This window comes from Triticum dicoccoides, chromosome 5A (assembly GCF_002162155.2).
Source record: "Triticum dicoccoides isolate Atlit2015 ecotype Zavitan chromosome 5A, WEW_v2.0, whole genome shotgun sequence".
NCBI lineage: Eukaryota > Viridiplantae > Streptophyta > Magnoliopsida > Poales > Poaceae > Triticum > Triticum dicoccoides.
The window spans coordinates 406,471,004-406,478,708 of NC_041388.1; positions in this window are offsets into that span (position 1 = coordinate 406,471,004).

Genomic DNA, 7,705 nt, shown 5'->3' on the forward strand with positions numbered 1-7,705 from the left:
GCTGGTGTTGGAGTAGCCTTGGAGCCCGCGGGCGCGTGCAGAGCCCCCGCGCGGGCCGCCATGGGCCTGAAATGGGAGCTGGGTGGAGAAGGGGTGAGCCCCCGAGGTGGCGAAGCCCAGGAGCTCTGCCACTCACTCCAGCAGCATGTCGTGGCCGCCCTCCAGCAACCTGCACTGCAGCAGCTCTCGGGCCACTGTGAGTGCGGCCCTCGAGTTCGCCTTCTCCCTGCGGGTGTACGGTGTCGTGGTTGCGGCGTGATTGGAGGCCCTTGCTGCCGACCGCGCCTACCGCGGTGTGAGAGCTGTCGGAGCCTTTTCGCGTCGCCCGCGGCCCGCAGCGCCCTGCGAAACGCGAGCTGCCTGGGGCACGGGGTCGCCCGAGGCAAGCGGCTCTGCACGGGCGGGCCACACCGCCCACAGATCTGGGTTGCCCGCCTGGTCGCCGGACATGGTGATGATGACGCGACGGGGCGCGAAGCGGTAGAAGGTGGATTCCGGCGCACCCCTACCTGGCACGCTAAATGTCGGATTTCGGGTTCCGGCAGACCCTTGAGGTTCGAACACTGGGGTGCGCATGGAGATTTCGCCTCCTACCTACCTGCACTCCTCCGCCTTGCTAGGATCTAAAATAAGGAAAGAACAACACAAGAGACGCAGGGTTTATACTAGTTCAGGCCACCGTTGTGGTGTAATACCCTACTCCAGTGTGTGGCGTGGTGGATTGCCTCTTGGGCTGATGATGATGAACAATACAAGGAAGAATAGCCTCGCGAGGGTCTGTTCTTGGCTGGGGCGATGAACTGCTGGGAGGAGCTCAGTCACCTTTCTCTCTCTCTCTTTCTGATCTTCTCTATCCTTCCAACCCTCCGTCCCGCTCTCTCCCCTTTGCGGGTGGCTGGTCCTATTTATAGAGGCCCTGGTCCTCTTCCCAAATATCGAGCGGGAAGGAAGCCAACAATGGCGGGCTAATTTGAAGGGGGACAGCTAGTATCAACTATCCTAACAAAAGTAGTCTTCGCCTGCGCAAAGCTCTGTTGATGACGCCGTCTTGGGCTCCACGGTGACCTTCATCTCGTAGTCCTCCTGGTCTTGGTCTCGTTGCACCGAAATGGCAACCTTTGCCTGATGCCTCGGTACTCCGCGGCTGCGCTTGCCCCCTTTGCACCAAAGAGGAAGGGAGGACACTTCGCGGGCTGGCACCCGCCTGGCGCCCCCGGTCCTCATGGCTTGCGTCATGGGCACCTCATGAGGTACCCCGCCTTGATCTCTCTGCCTCCTCGTGAGCCAGCCTGACGAGGCCGCGCCTGAGGAAGCTCCACGTCGTCCGCCCCGCGAGGCTTGGCCCCTCGCGAGGGTCTTGGGTTTGTGTTGGTGAAGATGGGCCGCGCTGGGCCCCCCTTTGAGTCATGCCGTAGGCCGCAGGCAAGCAAGTCTGGGGACCCCCGTTCCTAGAACGCCGACAACCTCTGGCCATGTTCTTGTGGAGGCGCACGGTGGTCAGCGCCGCCACCGCTGGCGACGTTCATGTGGAGACACAGGGTGGTCAGCTTCTCCCACGGTACGCGCATTCTAGACCGAGGCCCCGTTCATGTCGGTGTAGCGCTGAATGTTAGCTGATAGACGCTGTTAATCTCATAGTTTGCCGAAGTAGTTTACTGTCAATATGCTCTGCTTAAGAAGCTTCCTTGCCCTGTTCTGCACTCAATCTGCTTAGCTGAGATGGCATGCCAAGGCCGATTAGTTGCTAAAATATCCTTCCATATATTTATTGTGACATAGATTGCCATGGTCTAGTAGCCAATCTGTTAGGTGAAATAGCTCTACACCATTTTATACACGATCTTTGTTGCTGTGATGGCCTTCGATAGTTCGATGGTTGTGTGCTCGGCCTCAATGACTGCTGAAACAGCCTACCATAATTTGGCACTCAAATCTATTTGCTGAATTAGCTTTACATATATTTCGTTACCTAGATCTGCTCGTCCAAATATCTTGCCATAGCTTTAGACATTGACCTAGGTATTTTTTTCTAGACTTCATAAAAAAGCATATATGTTTTTCCTATAATTACTAGTAGAAGAACTAATTTGTATGTCTAACAGATGGACAGGACTTGGATAACTTCTGCTTGAAGGTTCTCTGCTGCATATGTCGAGGGGGTTGAAAACTTCATGAACTTTATCAGCGCTAAGTACAGTGGTCTAAAATCAGATGTGCTCTGCCCGTGTAGCAGTTGTATGAATTCAGTTACAAGACCCCAGTCAACTATGCAAAATCATCTACACTTGTATGGGATGTCGGTCACATATACTAGGTGGGTTCATCATGGTGAAGCTGTGAACGTCAATGTTATTGACTACGTGGAAGCAGTAGATCACCATCTTGATCTGGCTAATGCTCAGGTGGAAGAGGAGGAGGAGGTGGTGGCGGCGAAGCCAGTGAGTTTGACCAACATTGAAACAATGCTACGAAATGCTCGTGCATTCCATGAACTTTCACCTGCAGAAGAAAAACGATGGGCCCGCATGTTGGAACAATCCAACGTTGCTGTCACCCCAGGAAATAAGCTGTCAGTATTCTCAGCTATGGTCACCTTTCTTCAGGTGAAAACATCTGAGCGAATAACCAACAAATCATTCGATGCGATGTTGGCTGCTTTCCGCAAATCTTTCCCAGATGCGTCTGAGCTGCCACACACCTACAGTGAAATGAAGAATTTCCTTCGTGCAGTTGGAATAGGATATGATATGATCCATGTTTGTAAGAATAATTGTGTTCTGTTCCGGAAGGATTATGCCAACTTAAGTGAATGCCCGAAATGCAAATCATCAAGATGGAAAGATGGCGATGCTGTGAAGAGGATTCCTCATAAAGTTCTGAGACATTTTCCAATTACACCAAGATTGCAGAGGTTGTTTCATGATGCTGAAACAAGAGAGGATGTACTGTGGCATTCTAGGAACCAGGAGTACAGAGATCAGAATGTAATGAGCCATCCATCTCATGGTAGTGAGTGGAAAAGCTTCAATGATAAACACAAAGAGTTTGTTGCTGACCCGAGAAACATTAGACTTGGCTTAGCTTCAGATGGATTTAACCCATTTGGCCACCAGAGCGCCACATATAGCATGTGGCCAGTGCTTGTTATCCCTTACAACATGCCTCCAAATGTCTGCACCAAAGAATCAAACTACATGATGTCCTTGCTCACCCCATGTCCAAAAAGTCCTGGAAAGGATTTTGATTTGTTCATGGAACCTCTTGTGGAGGAACTTCAACAACTATGGAAGGGTGTTCTCACTTGAGACCTATATAGTAGCCCACTAGCTGATTTCTTTCTGCGTGTTGTTATAATTTGGTGCATTCACGATTATCCGGCTTTGGGCACTATGTTAGGGCGAACGACACATGGTTACAATGCATGTGTTCGCTGTGACAGGAATCCGCTGTCATATGCAATACTTAGCAAGATCTGTTACATTGGACATCGTAGTTTCCTTGCCAAGGACAAGCCGCATCCTAGAAAATGCCGAAGACATGTGTTCAATGCAAAGCATGAAAACCGTGATGCGCCAAAAAGGCTCACCGCCGATGAGTTTCAAGTGGAATTAGAGAAGGTCAGGCATATTACACCAGGAAACCATCCTGGTAATGGTAGCGGGAGAAGGAAGTGTGGCAGGGTAGAAGAGAGATTATTGTTTACCCGCAGGTCCACTTTGTGGGACTTGGAGTATTGGAAAGATTTGGATCTGTGGCATAATCTTGATGCGATGCACATCGAGAAAAATATATGTGACAGCATTATCGGCACACTTCTTAATATTGAAGGCAAGACGAAAGATACCATAAAATCTAGGATTGATTTGACACACCTGGGTATCAGAAAGGATTTGTAGGTGCAAGATGAAGGTAAACCATGGGATATGGCACTAGCTGTGTACGTCTTGGACAAGGTAAAAAGAAAAGAATTCTGCGAGGTCCTGTCATGTGTGAGATTCCCACATGGATTTGCTTCCAACCCTGAAAGGAGAGTCAGTGCAGATGGAAACAAGGTACAAGGGTTGAAAACTCATGACTGTCACGTCCTACTTCAAAGGGTTTTACCTGTTATCCTTAGAGGATTGGGCCGCCCTGACTTATACATAGCAGTTGCAGAGTTGGGACAATTCTTCAGGGAACTCTGCAGTAGGAATATCAGGATAGATGCTTTGGAGCGTCTTAGAGACAAGATACCAACTATCCTATGCGACCTTGAGAAGATATATCCTCCAGCCTTCTTTGGTGTGATGGTGCATTTGGTTGTTCATCTACCTGATGAGGCACTACTTAGAGGTCCAGTACAGTATGGCTGGATGTACCCTATTGAAAGGCGGCTAGGCACTTTCAAGGGCTATGTTAGGAACAGAGCTAGACCTGAGGGTTCCATTGCGGAGGCCTACATTGCTACAGAAGTGTTGACATTCTGCTCAAAATACATTGAAATAGCTGATCAGCTTAGAAAAGAGGTGGGTGAAGACAATCCCGGGCTCAATGTTTTCGATTATTCTGTTCGAGTTATAGGAAAGAGTCGACAAGAGGACAAACCTAAAGATTTGGACAAAATGGTTTGTTATGTGTTGAATAACTGTCCTGAGATACTACCTTATATCAAGTAAGTGCAGTACTGCAGCTTATACATCGTAATCTACTAACCTTGCAGCACATTCTTATATATTTAGATGTTTGACGCGATCACTATGTTGTGCAGCATCTACAAAGAGGAGTTACTGCCGCAAAATCCAAGAAACATTGACAAACTGGTTATGGCAGGATTTGTGAAATGGTTCAAGAACCATGTAAGCTTTTTAAGTGCACTGTCAGTTTTTTTAATATATTGAGCACATAAGATGATCAACTTGTCTATTTTCTAACCATAGGTTAAGAAGATGCGGGAGGATGGGTAGGCAGTTGATGATGCCCTTTACTCACTAGCAATGGGTCTTGATACTCGAGTAAGACATTATGAATCTTGCGTTGTTGGAGATGTGCGCTACAAGACCCTTGAAGAGACGAAGGCAGGAAGACACAAAACAATGCCATCATGAGCACAGATATGTATGACAAAGAGACAACAGAAATGTATGCTAACATAACAAACATTGTTTAGTTGTAGTATATCTACAGTTTCGAGGATCATCAGTATGTGGTTCTGTTGTGCTGTCGTTGGTATAACCTGTTTTCCAGGATCGCAAAACCCAGAGCTGATGATTATTTCAAATCCATCAATGTCAAGGCAGCATACCAGACCAACGAGCCTTTTATTTCGGCAAATCAAGCAACACAGATATTTTTCTTGGAAGACACATTTGCACGTAGCGATGACTGGAGAGTATTGCAAAGGTTTGAGCAGAGGAATTCGTTTAATGAAGTTGCACAACAAGATGATGCTTACACTGCTCCTGATGTACAAGATAACATAGATGTTCCTAATATCTTTGAGAACCATCACGTCAATGACGCCGGCGAAAAGATTGCCTATCGTGATGTGGACATACAAGAGTTGATCAAGAAGAAGCCAACGTTCGAGGACGTTGAGGACGAAGAAGAAGATGGCACCGTGGGGAATTACGATTCAGACTGATACACACGGCGAAGATGTTGACGATGCTGCTGCGGATGATGATTACATTGCTTTTGTCGTATTTGCCTATCAGAAGACGTTTTTTATCTACTATGTGAAATTGTGTTTGCTATGACAACTGAAACCTGATGAACATGTTGTTTAGTATTTTGATGTGAGAACATCACTTGTTATGTATGCTGATTTGTGTTTGGTGATTCTTTGACAACTAAAACATGATGACATTGTTGTTTAGTTGTACTCATTTTTGGCTGTGAAACTTGAATTTGATGACATAGTTTGCTGTTGGACTGGAATTTGCTTGACGTCTTCGAATGAGAACACAACTGACCCGACAGGGCCTCTGCTATTTATTAATTTATATGAGCAAAAGGGGATACCCCCTGATTTCCGTTAATAGAAACCATTAGATGTTCACAACACTATGCCCAGCCTGCTACACAGGTTTCATTCATTACTAGTTTCAGCAAAGTGCTCATGTCGTAGCCACTGAATACATCATGAGTGCTACATACACTGCAAATAAAGAGACAATCATCCTATAGAGCACATTGATTTTTCCCATCCTCTTCACAAGCTATTTCATCTCCTCATTGCTTTCAAGGCCGTTCAGCAGCTGTTGCTTGGCCATGATCAGAGGAACTGCATCTTTAACCTTCTGCTCTTCATCTTCCTCTTCTGTTGTTCCTTTAGTTACTTGTCCAACACCCAACGTGCTGGTATTGGGATTCCTCGGCTAACCAAATAATCAGCGTAGTTGCATTCCCCCACATCAGAAACTTCCCAGAAATACAAATCACACGAATATTCCCTTTTCTGCACGAATCAAATTGGAAGATCATCAACCAAACTATTAAAAAAATCAGCAACTGAAAGCAGCAGAACAACACTTAAACATATTATTACCCCATGATTCGGGCATTTGTAGAAGACTCGGCCAGGGTTGCGGATTGTGGTTGAGACGCGACGGATGACTCTGCGTGATTTGCAGCAGTGGCACCACACCAACAGCAGCGGTTTGTGATGAGCAATCGGCTACGGTGCCTGTGTCGGCGGGGGTGTGATGAGACCCACAGGCGATGGTACGGGTGGCGACTTGGCGCATATCTGGTTGTTGCCTGCTGCAGAGCGGGTGGACGAGCAGCCAGCGGACATGGTTGCTGCGGCCAGAGCTTCTGATGCTAGGTAGAGTAAGTAGAGAAGAGGAGAAGCGAATGTTGGATATGCCAGTTTCATTACTTGCAGAGTAGCATAGCACCATATATAGTCATAGTCTAGGTTTGGATTCGAACCAGCTACAGGAGCACGTCTTTCTTTTTTCTAAAACTCGGCAACGTCTCTTTACTAGTACACTAGCTTGTTCTGTACACATTCCCAAGTCTTTGATTTTCTTTCCCTTTTTGCGAGGAAGGAAGGAGGACAAAATTGAGAGTTACTGGGACTCGAACCCAAGACCTCTCGGTTGAAAACCAAGGGTGCTAGTCACTTATGTGGCGAACGTTCCCTGTGAGGAGGACGGCAGACGAACGCATTTTCCTCGCAGTTTTCTTCCTATATATAAAAAAGTATGCTACTTGGTGTCCGCTCAGTCAACAAATGATTGTTCCAACCTTGACCGTTGAATTGACATTCAACGTCTGTCGCGTTTCTTCAGTCTCTTCTTCCTCGAGCCACCAAAGCCAAACCAGCGCCGGCGGGACCGCTTGCTCCTGCCTCCCACGGCTGGCTGTGATCTTCCCCGGCTCCTGTTCGTTCCCATCCGAGGCCTCACCATTGTCCTCCGCCTTGGTTCGCTCATCGCGGCGCCGCCCTCCGGTGTTGTCAACATGGTCAACAACCGAGAGGAATAAGGAGATGACTGTACATGGTGAGGATGACAGTAGGGACCCAGCAGCGCGCGCAGTAATTTTGTTTTTTCGAGACGGAGAAGGGTATCAACTGGGTTGTGCAGGACCCGTGGCCCGTCTAGCCCTGGCTTTTATTTCATATGTTTAGCACATGACCAGCCCAGTTTGTTTTTTTCCTTTCTGAAAATGGCTAGCCAGTTATTTTATTTTTGCAGAATAACCAACATAGGCCTACTTG